At 41.7% G+C, this 15,258-nt stretch overlaps 1 protein-coding gene across 3 annotated transcripts in view; it reads right to left on the bottom strand.

The window, feature by feature from the left end:
- ZHX3 (zinc fingers and homeoboxes 3) overlaps window positions 1-15,258 on the bottom strand; it is a 48,742-nt gene that overhangs the window by 20,910 nt on the left and 12,574 nt on the right. For 2 of the 3 annotated variants that reach the window (XM_079979061.1, XM_079979063.1), the window contains exon 2: window positions 3,787-3,893. The gene's annotated coding sequence lies outside the window, so the exon portion shown is untranslated. Of the gene's footprint in view, window positions 1-3,786; window positions 3,894-8,290; window positions 8,471-15,258 lie in introns of those variants that run through there. The other variant, XM_079979062.1, reaches the window with a different exon arrangement.

Raw genomic sequence — 15,258 nt, 5'->3', positions numbered from 1 at the left:
GCAACATGATCCTTCATCTGAATGCGGCCCCAGAACCAAGTCAATGGCCAGGTTTTTTATATACCAAAAGGCCTAGACACAGGAGGGTAGATTGCTAGATTTCCCTTTAGCCAATCAAGCCCCAGGGCCTATTTTCCCCAGCACTAGAGGGTATACGTGCTGGAAGACAATGCAGCTGCAGCTACTAAGTTGATTTTTGCACCACCACTATGACCTTGAGCAGTCTTTCAGCCGATGATTTACACAGGTGGTAGATTAAATGATAAACCGGAGCTTTCCCCTTGGAAATACTATAACCAGAATCCCAAGTAAAAAGCCATTAAAATAAACCAAAGATAAAGGGGGGCAGGAAATGCAATATAAACACATTTGAAGTATTTAGTGGGCATGAAAAATCACATACACTCACCCAAAAGCAGCAGGCATGCACTGCAATTCTAAGCTTGTTTACTCAGAAGTGAATCCCACTGGACTCAATGTTGTTTATTCTCAAGTAAGTGCATAAAAACGGGACACGGGTGGCGCTGTGGTCTAAACCACTGAGCCTAGAGCTTGCCGATTGGAAGGTTGGCGGTTCGAATCCCTGCAATGGGGTGAGCTCCCGTTGCTCGGTCCCAGCTCCTGTCAACCTAGCAGTTCGAAAGCATGTCAAAGTGCAAGCAGATAAACAGGTACCGCTCCGGCGGGAAGATAAATGGTGTTTCCATGTGCTGCTCTGATTTCGCCAGAAGCGGCTTAGTCATGCTGGCCACATGACCTGGAAAAACTGTCTGTGGACAAACGTCAGCTCCCTCGGCCAGTAAAGCGAGATGAGCGCCGCAACCCCAGAGACGTTCGCAACTGGACTTAACTGTCAGGGGTCCTTTACCTTTACCTTTTACTAAGTGCAAAAAAATCTGATTATTTTTTTTAAAAAAACACCTTCAAATACTACCAAAAATGGGAGGTGGGGGAGAGACAGAGCCTGTTCATACTGTCCTAGGAGGATAATTTAATAACTGGGGTTTCTCCAGTGCATCTTAAAAGGAGAAATTACCTTTGTACAGGAGAGGAAAGAAGGGGAAATAGGCAGAATCACATTTACCAGTTCAGATACTTTCTCTCCTTTCCATGCAACTCCGCCCTCCCACCAGTCCCATGGCTTGTCTGAGGGAGAGTTAAAGGCTAGGAGACACAACAGGGGCACATCAACAGCAAAGGCAGCAGCCTAATTTTCAGTTAGTTGATAAGTTTGGTTGAAATAGGTGGAGATTCTCTCATTACATAATAATTTTCAAATATTGGAATATAGCGACTATAAAAAGGGGGGGGGACACATATAACAAGAACGCTGATATATAGTGGTATCTCAGGTTAAGTACTTAATTTGTTCGGGAGGTCCGTACTTAACCTGAAACTGTTCTTAACCTGAAGCACCACTTTAGCTAATGGGGCCACCTGCTGCTGCCACACCGCCGGAGCCCGATTTCTGTTCTTATCCTGAAGCAAAGTTCTTAACCTGAAGCACTATTTCTGGGTTAGTGGAGTGTGTAACCTGAAGCGTATGTAACCTGAAGCGTATGTAACCTGAGGTACCACTGTACTGCAATATTTGTGTGTATTTCACTTGTGTAGTACAGTATATTTCACTGGTGCAGCAAAGGGGAGGACATCTCCTGTACTTTTTCCATAGAAGGAATGATGCTATCATCTGCAGGAGCTATAATTGCCAGCATTGTGCCAGCATTGTGAGTCTGGCTGAGGGTGGGAGGGTTGGAATATAGAACATGCTGTGTTCACTCCTTTACTGGCAATAACCTTTGCTGTGCTGTTTTAAAAGGCATTTAATGGTCTGTTCTTTACCTTAAATTTATGTTAGAAACTAACACAGTTATACAACAGTCTGTTTTAAACAGTTCAAATGAGCCTCACTGGCATCTGAAATGGCAGCTTGTGCATGACAGGACTTTAGTGTTTATGTTTTTTCCAGTTCTCCAGCAGTTGAGCAGGTGGGTCACTTGATATATATAGCTCTGGTTCACTCCCTTTCTCATTGTCCCTTGTTCAAATTTGCTTTGCCACAAATCCACATCAGTTTGCAATTCTAAAAAATCCTCAGAAAAACTCTTTAGCATTCTGAGTAAATTTCCCTAATGTACACATATTTCTATTCAATATACACATTTTTGAAAGCCAATTTTACCCAATATAATGTACAGTTGAACCTCTACTTACCACCGCCTCTTCTTGTGGTCATTCCAAGTTGCGACCGTGGCAAACCCGGAAGTAACCGGTGGGTTTGCCACCATTCACACATGCGCAGGAGCGGCGATCGCCATTCGCGCATGCGCAGAAGCGGACAATTGCCATTCACATTTGCACAGAAGTGGGCAATCGCTGCCTGCACTTGCGCACAATGGCGCCTCTCCCAGCAACCTGTTTCGACCTCTGGACGGACCTCCGGTACGGATTATGGTCGCAAATAGAGGTTCCACTGTCTTTTTGTATGTTATTTCCACTAATTTTTATGCACATTTTTCTTAGAATTCCAGCTCTGTGATTTCAGTCATGGAATTGTTGTCTTTCACATGACAGTGTATGTTTTGACTCCACAGAGTGGGAAGTGACGGAGACAGGATGTTTGTGTTACTGTGTTCCGTGAAGTGGGACGATTTTCCTTTGTTCATTCTCTTTGCTGTCTGAGGCTAGAGAGAGAGGGAGCCATGTTGCAGTGCTCCGTGTGTGTCTATATGTAAATAAAGCAGATTAGCCAAAATGCTGCATTGCTGAGGTCTGTTACGCAAACTGCGAAGACTCTGCGGATCCATACGTGTGCCGGTGTCTGTTGGCATTGGTCACTGTGATGTTCAGGCATAGGAAAGCTTTTGAAGCTCCCGAACAATCGACCAGGAGGGAGGGAACATGCCAGTCGGGCATGTGTCTCTGTCAAGGTTCTACTCGAGAGTAGGACAAGCTCCTGACAATTTTTACCCTGGTTTGTGCATTTTAGTACACTTTTTTTAAAGCTACTGCAAAATTCAGAAAAATGTGAATTTTGAAGGACGGCTGTATTTCAGTTTGCATATTGTTTCAGAAACTGTGAACTGCATTTAAATGCAAACTGAAACGAATTCATCTCACACTCCTAGATGAAGTCCAATGTGCTAAACACAACACTATCTCTCTTTTCCAGGAGTGCCAGCTTGGCCCCACGACCATGGGTGCCGAGGGCCTTGGGTGCCATGCAACATGGCCCTGGCACCAAAATTTGTGGGTGCCCAGCCCCTTCATTGGGAATTTTGTTGATGCTCAGGCACCCAGGGAGTTGGCACCTATGCTCTCTTCTATGAACTGATACAACACTTAAGCAAATCATGTCTGATTTTTGGATTTACAGCTCATGGTTCACCTGAAAGAGACAAATCATGAGCCCAGGTTTGGGCAACATAAAAAGCCAAATCATGGCTGAGATCACAGCGCTGCAGCAGCAGAAGGTCCAGGGAAGGAGTACAGTGGCTGTGATTGCCTCTCCGGGAACCCTTGATGCTTACATATTCATGCTAAGTCTATGACTGTGAGCTAAGACTGGGCATTGTGCTATAGTGCTGCTGGGATGTGGGTGTGCATACACCGTGGCCTACATTTTTCAACTCTCCTTAGGGTCATGGCTATGGGGCTGGTGTCATAATGAGCTCATGCTCCAAAGTCTTTACAGCTGCATCACTGGCATACATGACCTTTACATTAAAAGCTGCAATGACCCTATGTATGAGAGCCAAGTAAAAAAATACCAAGACCAATGCATACCTGAAAAATCGTCAATGTTTTCTTAATGCATCACTTTGTATTTACTTCTCTTTCCTTTTAGGCATCATAATATATTTTGTCCTGACAGCTGCAATCCCGATTTAGCCCTGGAAGTAATAAAGAGACCGTTATTGCATTAATAAATTTCTAGGCAACTTTTTAAAAGCATGCGCTAAGTTCTGCCAGTTTCAATGAAACTGAAATGAACCACCAAGACCCTCAGGATACAATATGTCTGAAAAATCAGGCACATCTCTGCAGCCCCTTAGAATATTCATTCATAGGATACTTTGAGGCAGACAAATCTCTTTTTTCATAGAAGCATGCAGTCTAGCCCTCCTGGTTGGGATTGCATCACTTCAGGATACTGGAAGTGGGAGAAGAAAGGATGCTTCAATAAAAAACACTAATCCCTGCATATTAGTGTGTGTGTGTGTGTGTGTGTGTGTGAGAGAGAGAGAGAGAGAGAGAGAGAGAGAGAGAGAGAGAAGCATCCTAGCCTAAGAATCAGAGTTTGTTTCATCCGTTCTGAAGTTCTGTCCTCCTCTTCTTTCCCCCACTGCAGCCTCCAGGAATCCACTTTTTTATCATGGCATGGCCAATAGTTTTTTCCCCTGTAACTATCCATTATAAGGGACATGGGTGGCACTGTGGGTTAAACCACAGAGCCTAGGACTTGCCGATCAGAAGGTTGGCAGTTCGAATCCCCGCGAGGGGATGAGCTCGGTCCCTGCTCCTGCCAACCTAGCAGTTCGAAAGCACGTCAAAGTGCAAGTAGATAAATAGGTACCACTCTGGCGGGAAGGTAAACGGCATTTCCGTGCTCTGGTTCGCCAGAAGCGGCTTAGTCATGCTGGCCACATGACCCGGAAACTGTACACCGGCTCCCTCGGCCAATAAAGTGAGATGAGCGCCGCAACCCCAGAGTCGGTCACAACTGGACCTAATGGTCAGGGGTCCCTTTACCTTTACCTTTATCCATTATAAATGATATTGTTAGTAAATACCTTTAGACCCACAGCAGCAAGCAATCCTGAGTACAACAATCAATGGTTAAACAGGCCATATTCATAATCCATGTTGTAAACTGCAATCCCTAACACTAAGCCAAGATTCTTTGAAAGCAAAACTAAACTTATACTGAGTCTTCTCCAGGTAGGGCTGGGAATGTCCCACTGGAAACCATAAAGAACTGCTGCCAGTCAGTGTAGACAATTCTAAGCTAGATGGGCCAACGGTTCTGACTTGGTACATGGCAGCTACCTATGTTCCTATGTGGGGGGAATGTGTGAACCTGACACTTCACTCAAGCCTCATGGAATCTCATCCATGTAGTGCTAAACTATGATTTAGTATTATGTGTGAATGAAGGCTACTGGAGTTCCATTTTACCATGATGGCCAATTATGTTTCACAGATAATTCATTTGGGAGCATCCAGAAAAAATTTAAATGAATAAGCATTAATCACTCAGATACTGATCAGCAGCAGAACCGTGTCATCTGTGTGCTAAAGGTTCCAAATGCCACAATCAACTAGCCAGGAAATTGTTTAGAGAAGCAATCACAACCACCAAACCAACATCGTTACAACCAATGGCTATATATAGGTCTTCTACTTGGCTTTCCACTATAGGCTTCCTCTCTTCAAAGCGGCAAGTCAATTCTATCTGTTCAGAACTGGTAAATTGCTTAAAACAGTTTCCTTTAAAAGATTGAGGCTAAAGTCAAAGACAGATGTATACCCAAATGTAAAACTCTCACACACAAAAGAATGCACACAATACAGGGAAAGAAACCTTTAAGATAATTCATTTCTTTGAAGAAAAATCCACGATATAATAAAATGAAAAGAAGAAAACAATCAGCTTTACTTCAAACTTCCAAAATTAATACACCTGCCAGAATATTGAGATTTTTCTCCATTCTAAAGGTTGAAGAAAGGGACTGGGAAAGATTCTTGTTTGAAAACCTGTCTATTTACTGCCAGGAATGAAGAACCGGCAGTGACAGTCAGTGTTGTGGGGAGGGGCTTCCCTCTCGGCACCACTGTCCCTGCAGCTTACCTGGACAGGGCTGGGCTGGGCTGCGGCAGGGTGGCAGTCAGGTCAGGGCTGTGCAAATTCACCAGAAGGAGCACTGGCTTGGCTCTGCTGGAGCATCTTTGCAGCTCCAACCTCTTTATAACCCTGCCCTGCCCCAGCCCATGTCAGCTAACTCAATGATTTCCCCATACTGCACTAGTCAATCCTGGGAATATATGGCTCTCCAGATGTTCCTAGACTACAGTCCCCATCATCCCTAACTACTGGCCATGATGTCTGGGGCTGATGGGAGCTGGAGTCCAAGAGCATGGGGAAGTTTGCATAGGATTCTCATTCCCGAGGCAAACTGGTCTGCCTAGTTTATTATTGTTGTAGACTCAGTATAAGTCAATTTTATAGGAAGCCTCCCACCCAAGCACCAACCACACCCAGACTTACTTATTCTCAGCATCATGTCGCTTCTATTCAAACAGCAACACATGATACTCATGCTTTGCCTCTTGTTGGAAAAATTGATGGGCTAAAGGACTGTGGCAGAGGTTTCAAGTACTTCTAGTGACTGAGCACAAACTGCAGTTGCCGTAATAAAACCTACATCTGCACAAATTTTAAAAGTTAAACCTCTTAATTGACAATGGACACCAGATGTCCTTGTAGGAAATGAGAGGTTCTCAGTTGTGTCACTAAAAGGTAGGGAGAAATTCAAAGAAGTTCACGTTCAAAGGCAATATGCAAAACAAAACAAAACAGTCCTTCGAATTTTGCAACTCAGCTCACCACCGGAGTAATATGTTCAAAAATGCATCTGCTAGGGTAAATCATGCATAAAATGCACATTATTAGTGAAAACAACTTACAAAAATGCATTTTAATGAAAAGTGCTTGCAAAAACGTGCATATTGGGTAAAATTATATTTGAAATGTGCACGTTAGACAAATTTTGCAGACAAATGATCATGAGCACCTCTTATAAATAAATAAATAAATAAATAAATAAATAAAGTAGAGAACTGAACTTAAGTTTCGAAAAATGACAAATGGAGAGAAACCAAAACCAACACATTTGCCCATCCCTAATAAGAACAGACATCCAGGCAACAGTTCCCCATGCTGCCAGCTATGTGCTATACTGTGTAACTGGAACACACATTGTGAGAAGCAGTAGGGGGTTGGAAAGGGATCAAGAAAGATGTCTTTCCCCAGGAGAGACCCCTGCACTAATCCTAAGAAATCAGGGCACACAGATTGTGTACTGTACTATATATACACTGTCCTAAAGGCCACATGGACCAACAAGAAACCCGTGTGGGCTAAATTGGCCTACAAACCAGGCCTGGAATCCAGGCATCAGATGTATCCAAAGAGTCCAATTAATTTCCCCAAGTTACTGCTGCCTATATCTGTCTTCCGGATAGCGGTACACATAATGATTGCTCTGAGACACTGAAATTATACCAATGTTTCCAACAGCAAACATGTGAAATGTGCACATTGTACAACTTTATTCAAGTTTGAAGGAACACTGGCCCATTCAGTATTCCATGAAGTGTGAACATGGATGCTTAAAGACCCAAACATTCATATATTATGCCATGTGTTTGTTGCAGGAGGCAGTGTCAGTGTTAACACACAGCAGCACCCTTAGCGCGGGTTGATTCCCAGAAACATTTTGTATAGAATAATAACTACACTTCTGCAAACAAATGCCAGCTCCCTCGGCCTGAAGCAAGATGAGCGTTGCACCCCATAGTCAAGTTTGACTGGACTCAACCATCCAGGGGTCCTTTACCTTTACCATTATTTCAATTGCTGCTTAGGTGCTGGTGTTATGATGCTACAAAAGTATTCCAATAATATCCATTTCAGAAACAGCTTACTAACTGGGAGGTGGGGAAGAGGGAGGCAGAATGAGGACAGAAACTAGTTAGCTAAAGGACACCTGGATGGTTAAGTCCAGTCAAATTCAACTGTAGGGAAGCTAGTTAATCAATATATTGTATAGTGGCCTGGAAGTACCAAGGATTATTCTTACAAAATTCTTGTGAAGCATTAAAGGAACAAAAAATTGGAGTGGATTCTGATGGCCAAATGCCACATGGTAAGCTTCTTACAAATCTTACTGCGTGGGTCAAGATGCTAGCCGGTTAGCATGCACAACAAGCTTACAAAAGATATAAAAACCAAAGCTCTCTCACACATAACCTTGGTTAAACCCAGCATAAGAATATTTGTAAAATATAATAAACCTATTTGTAAATATTTATAAATTGCCCCCCTTCCAAAGTTGCAAGTAAAATGAAAGTATGGCAGCAGTTGTCTTGACTGAAGGGACAGAGGCCATAATGCAGTCTCAGATATTTTAGAGCAAGTTTATCTAAGCAGCTATCCCATGTCTCCACAAACAAGAGCAAAAAAATTGAGTGTTTTTAAAAGCAGAGTGGATGGGAAAATGCATCTTACCACTTTTTCAGGAGTATGTTTCAACAGCTTACAAACTCACTCAGCCCCTTTTCCCCTTTATTAGTCTTAATTTCTACCCTTAAAAGCCAAAATGCCTTTCTGCATTAAACCTCTGCAGCGAATGTACTGATGCCACTATTCCTGTGATTTTCCCCCCACCTCAGCTGTGACTCTCACAATATTTAACCCAGCTTCATACGCAGGATTCCAATACCTTTTGGTAACTATAACAGCAGAATGTGGTTTGTGACGTCACAGCAGACACTATGAAGGCTCATTCAGGTTTTCCAGCCCACAGTCATTCTTCCATGTTTTGGTTAATCAGAAGGCACCCAAGCCCACGTTTCTGTATTAGCTCGCAGATAAAGATGAGATATATATACATATGTGGAAGATAGGAGTGCCTGGCGTGCTCTAGTCCATGGGGTCATGAAGAGTCGGACACGACTAAATGACTAAACAACAACAACAAAGATGAGATATACTAGAAAGTCTGGCTCCCGCAACAAGACAATAACTATTTGAAGCTTGCATCTTAAAAGTTTCCCGGTAAAAAGAATCTACAAAACATATATTCTTGTTATTGTTTATGGGGTTAAGATTTCAAACACACTTTGGAAAGCGATCAGAGCTGAATGCCAAGTCCTTGACCTGCGAAGTTACCAAGAATTTGCCAGGAAAAATTTAATACGTAATGAGAGAACAAGTGGTGAAAAGTGCTGAGTGAGGGTGCTTTGCTTTGAAAAGCTGCACAAAAGTTCTGCTGGAGCATACTATGCCCTGGCCTTACATTCTTCTGGGCTAGTTATTGTTAATTCTTGTTATGCAACAGGGGAAATTAGAGTAGACTAAGGTCCTGTGGCCAAATATCTGGCTGATTGTTTCAAATCACCATACGATTCTACAACTCTCTCCTCTGCCCATTTTCTCCCCACTCCCTCCAGTTTTTTCTCCCTCTTACTCCCCTGAATTTCTTCCTCTCTTAAATGTCAACACTTTGTATCCCAACTCACTTCCCTTGGCATGTTTCCTTCTCGGGCCCTTGGCCCTGTTTCCCTGTTCTCTTAGACTCTTTGCTTCACCTATCCATTCTTACTGTCTGGATAGCTCTGTTGGTTATAGCATGGTGCTGCTAAAGCCAAGGTTGCAGGTTCAATTGCCATATGGGACAGCTACCTATTCCTGCATTGCAGGGGGTTGAACTAGATGATCCTCAGGGTTCCTTCCAACTTGACAATTCTGTGATCAGAGCAAGTCAACCATCTGCAGCCAGAAACCATGGACAGAAACCATCATAACCAGGACAGTTGCATTTAAACTTTTCTTCAGTTGCTTCCATCTGGGATGGAATTCCAATGCAAGAAGAATACATGAAGGCACCCAACCTGTTATTTCAAATTGTGGCTCCTCACAGACCACCATTCAACGTTAAGCACCCCACCAAGAGGGAAACCAAAATCAATTTGCAATAACAAATATGCAGGATTCCAAATCTGCTATAGTGTATTTAATTGCCTGCAGGCTTATGAGGCCACCATGAGGTTATCTGGGAGGAAGGCCCAGTGAACTCAGTGTGACTAACTTCTGAGTAGACATGCCCGGATTGCACAGTTACTGCCTGTATTTTCAGCAACTTGACTAGTTTATAATAGCCACATAAAATGTTCTCCTGTAATTGTATATTGTGTGTCTTATGACACTTACTTGAAATACCTTTTGAACTGGCTTCTTTACTTTGGTTCAGCCCAATTCATTTAGCATCTTCCGAATTAGTAGATTAAGTGATCATCTAGTTTGGATGTAACAATTTGGATTGTTGAATGACTCATTATATTGTGAAACTGCATTATTTTATTTAACCATACAAGTTTAAGTTTTTCAGTGGCAAATACAGTGGTACCTCGGGTGACATACGCTTCAGGTTACATACGCTTCAGGTTACAGACTCCGCTAACCCAGAAATATTACCTTGGGTTAAGAACTTTGCTTCAGGGTGAGAACAGAAATCGTGCTCCAGAGGTACGGCAGCAGCAGGAGGCCCCATTAGCTAAAGTGGTGCTTCAGGTTAAGAACAGTTTCAGGTTAAGTACGGACCTCTGGAACGAATTAAGTACTTAACCTGAGGTACCACTGTAGGTTAAATACAGAAAGTTTAAATTAAGTGCCAGAGCATTAAATAAAGAAAACTGAAATTCCAGATTATTTTTCTGGCACAATGGCTCAGTCCCATTATAGGTCTTTCTCAACAGATGAAGGTTACAACTGAGACACTGTGTGTACAGTTACAAGGGAAGGATTTTTTTAAAAAACAAAACAAAACATCTAATTGATTGGTTAGAATGCCATACTGTAAAGACATGCCTTTAAAATCTAATTTGGCAAAGTAAAACTTTGTAGAAATTGCATTTGCAATTTTCAGAAAACAAGCAGTTTTCCTTTAGATACTAGGCTTAGAAATGCAGTTTCTTAGCTTCAAAGGGAGGCAGATGAACAGCTGTGGAAAGGAAGGTCAATTCACATATACAGCAGCAAAGTATACCACATTCCTTTTGTCTCAGAATTAACATATCATTTGTTCTCATCAGTGGGAAATTCAATCACTTTGCCTTCTCTTTAAACTTTTGCTTGTGTGGCAGAAAACTTGACCTACACTTGATCTTATAACTTCAGACCAAACTCTTTTGCCTGGCAAGGCAGAGAGTATTTCTTCCCTACTCAGAAGTTTACAGGCTAAAAACAAGAACTTTGGGAAGATGGGGAAAATTTTCATTTTAAAATAATAGCCCACAAATGGCAATATTAAAATAAATTTTAAAAATCAATAGCTTTTCTTGAAAATGCAAGAAGAAAGCTGTTTGAAATATTTTATCTTAAATATGGAAAGTTTTGTTTTGAGGGCTATGGCTTAAATCTATCCAAATTTGTTTTCTAAAGAAATGGGTGTGGATGGGGAAAGAGGGGACAGCTATTTTTCTCCACAGCTTTAAAACATGCAGATGTTTCATTCCACAATCCTATCCCCTCTAGGGAATGTTCCAGAGAGTTTGCACCCAATAGCATAATTTGAAAACTACTTTGTAATTTTCAACAATATAAAATTTTGCAACGAAGTATTGTGCCAATAAAAACTGAGGGGGGGGGGGACAGAAGAGGAAGATTCTGGACTGTGAAATAAGTTTGTGCGTACTTGGATCCAAGAGTAACATTTCTGCTGAAAAGAGGATAATGAATTACATATTTGTATAAATGTGTACATGATTTGGGACCTGCCCTAGCACAAAAAAAAGGTTTCTAGTAAGCTTCATTCCTCCCCACCCAAATGAACATTTAACTTCAGGGTCGCTTCCCATTGATAAACTCTGGTCCATGAAACCATTCTATTTAGTCTAAAAGAAAACACGAAAATTGTTCATGAATTTTCACCTGAGTGAATGAAACATATTCAAAACTCAAGGAATACATCCTACTGGTGGCACTGTAGAGCCATAGGGACTTATTGGTACCTATGGTGGACCTGCCCTTGGACAGCTTTCCGGACTAAAGTTATGGGGGAAATTAGCAACATTAGTAACATGGTCCACCCAGATCTGGCTGCATCTCCTCTCTATATTTAAAGGCAACCGATCTGCAGTTATTTCACAAACCTGAGTTGCAGCTCATGGTTTGGTCTGGAGAGAGCTAAACCACAAACTCAGAAGTGGATTAAGGCAGGCTTCCTCAACCTCGGCCCCCCAGATGTTTTGAGACTACAATTCCCATCATCCCTGACCACTGGTCCTGCTAGCTAGGGATCATGGGAGTTGTAGGCCAAAAAAGTCTGGAGGGCTGAGGTTGAGGAAGCCTGGATTAAAGCAACCCATAGTTTAGCTATGTGCAACAGCAGAACGACTGGGGAGGAGAAAAGCTGTCATGTTCTCCTCTCCAAGAGCCTGCATGTTTGCTAATTCATACTAAACCATGGTTAGGCTTACCCATTACATGTGAAACAGGCCGAAATACTTGAAAAGGCAGGGTATTACATAAATATAACCAAAGGCAGTGATCCACATATGAGGAAACCTACATGCACAAATGAGCCCTGACCAAAGGTCTGCTTTTGTACAATAAATATGCTTATGTTTCCTAATTTGTTATATATAGACAGTAAGTCTCTTCAAGGGACAGCCCCTAGCGTAAAGTATTCACATCAGTAATCTGGCTCTAGGTCAGTTTAATTGACTCTCCATTAAAAAGAGGAGACACTTTATATTTTCTGGCTATGGACTCTACGCACACACACATACCCATTCTGAGCAAGGTCACCTTTATTTGATCTAGAAACCTAAGCAACTGCAGATAATTACAGGCTTCTTACTAAAGGTGTTTGGACTGCATGAAAGAGTTACTGCAGAAAGTAAAGGAAACTTTGTAGGCAAGGCAGTTCACAACATGATCTCAAACAGCTGACTTATTTTGTTAATAAAAAAATAGTCACCTTGTTTACTCCCCTCAGCTGATCTTGCTTGACCACTAATACGAAGGTGTTTTTAGCGTGCCTCACCCTGGTTTCCCCCCTTATTTTAAAGAGCAAAAGGCTTAGTCACCTATTGCTTGTGTCAAAGGGCTGTGAACCTGAGGCAAATGTTCATGTGGACATGACCTGCCTTAATCTACATGAGGTTTCCTATGAACAAACCACACACTCCATTTGCTCATGTCTCCTTCACAGGTTCAAAGAGAATTTACTCCCCCCCCCAAAAAAAAAAGAAATACACAAGTTTCTTCAATGTTAATATATTACACCATAACTATACAGTCATACCTCATATTACGTTTGCTTCATGTTACGTTTTTTCAGGTTGCGTCCGGCAGCAACCCAGAAGCACCGGAAAGGGTTACTTTCGGGTTTCGCCACTTGCACATGCACAGAAGTGCTAAATAGCGCATGCGCAGAAGCACCAAACCGCACACCTGCGCAGATACAGCGCTTCACGTTGCCGGCTTTTCTTGTTGCGAACGGGCGTCCGGAATGGATCCCATTTGCAACCAGAGGTACCACTGTACTTCATCAATTTATAATTTTAAAAGCCCAAATTCAGCTTCCCATATACAAATTTAAGACCGATGTTCACTGTGCTGTGGTATGCTAGTTACATCTATATTTAGCTTGTCTTCTAAAAAAAGAGAGTGCCCACCATCGCTGACAGTCTTGAAGCAGCTCTGGGGTACAGGGCCCTTTGGAATGGGGTACATCTGACATAATCAGTGATGGGGGGGGGGAGAAAGTGGCATTCAGTTCCCCCTCATAAGGTTACCAGGCAATAAGAGGTCCTCTTTCTTTCAAAGAAAAGATAAAGTATTTTACAGGGGGTGACTCTTGGGTATTCGTTCCCCAGTACTTTTAAGAGGTTAAAAAGGACAGGTATGTGGAATCTGATTATTAAACACAATTTTGTCTCAGGAATAAGTTGGTTTAGCTTGATGGTCCTCAGCAAATATCAAGCACAAGATGATAGCAAATGCAGGCAGTCACTCTCGGTCAAATGTCTAGCTTTATTTTAGAACCTAGAGAAACTTTCTGTTATTCACAGTCATGGAAGTTCCTATTCACCAGAAGAATAAGAAATCAAGATAACAATAAAACAATAACAATAACAACAATAATTTATTATTTATACCCCGCCCATCTGGCTGGGTTTCCCCAGCAACTCTGGGCGGCTTCCAACAAAATATTAAAATACAATAGTTCTTCAGATATTAAAAGCTTCCCAAAACAGGGCTGCCTTCAGATGTCCTCTAAAACTTTGGCAGTTGTTTTTTCTTTGACATCTAGTGAGAGGGCATTCCACAGGGCAGGTGCCACTACTGTGAAGGCCCTCTGCCTTCTTTTATAAACTTTTTATAAAAGAATAGAAATGGTTTATAGAATATTTACAGATAAATTGTAAAGAGATAAGATCATTGGCATGATTATTGTAATAACCTGCAGTTTTATAAGAGTATATATTTAAAGTAGATGAATAAATGAGCAAATTAAGTTAATTTGGATATGCAGAGGATATTAAAAATAAATTTAAGGAACTGCAGAAAGAGGAGGAAGGAAGTCAAGTTTTGAAATGTTAAAATGATTGTAAAATTAGTGAAATGTATAAAACTAGTGAAATGTATAAACTTGAAAAGTAGAAATAAAATTGGAAAAACTGAGAAAAAAAGATGTTCCTATTCACCAGGGTGGGGGGAATGAGTGATCTGTAATCAAAATTCCTAATACAGTGGTACCTAGGGTTAAGTACTTAATTCGTTCTGGAGGTCCGTTCTTAACCTGAAACTGTTCTTAACCTGAAGCACCACTTTAGCTAATGGGACCTCCTGCTGCCGCCACGCCGCCAGAGCACGATTTCTGTTCTTAACCCGAAGCACTATTTCTGAGTTAGCGGAGTCTGTTACCTAAAGCGTATGTAACCTGAAGTGTATGTAACTTGAGGTACCACTGTAATTCAATACAAAATAATACTGAAAAGCAATTTGAGTATTACACTCTTGCAAACAATTATCACTTGTGTACTTCAGCTGAACTATGCTAAATAAAGTATTGTATATTTGGTTTGCATTTCCCATCCTAGCAGCTATACAAAGACGTCTGCCTGTATTTCACTGTACTGTCATATAAATTAAATGGGTATGGCTCTACACAGAAGGGAATTCATAACATCAACAAAGTGAAAAGCTCCTAGGTTGGTTGCAGTAATTCATTGCTCAGTAGAGCTCCTAGAATACACACAGGCACTCCTCCTTGCTCAGATTCCTCCCACACCGTCAATATTAGGGTGTTGTTTTGTATACCTGAAGGAGCATCTCCACCCCCATCATCCATCCTCTGACATCTAGAATCACATGGGAAGGACCTCTCTCCTCCAACCCTGGGTCTCAATCTTTCACCACCACACCATCTTCTCTGCCTTCCTAAGAAGAGCTTGGATTTGATATCC

Source organism: Podarcis cretensis (genome assembly GCF_951804945.1).
Source record: "Podarcis cretensis genome assembly, chromosome: 6".
In the NCBI taxonomy this organism is placed as follows: Eukaryota; Metazoa; Chordata; class Lepidosauria; order Squamata; family Lacertidae; genus Podarcis; species Podarcis cretensis.
This window is presented reverse-complemented; position numbering and strand designations above follow the sequence as displayed.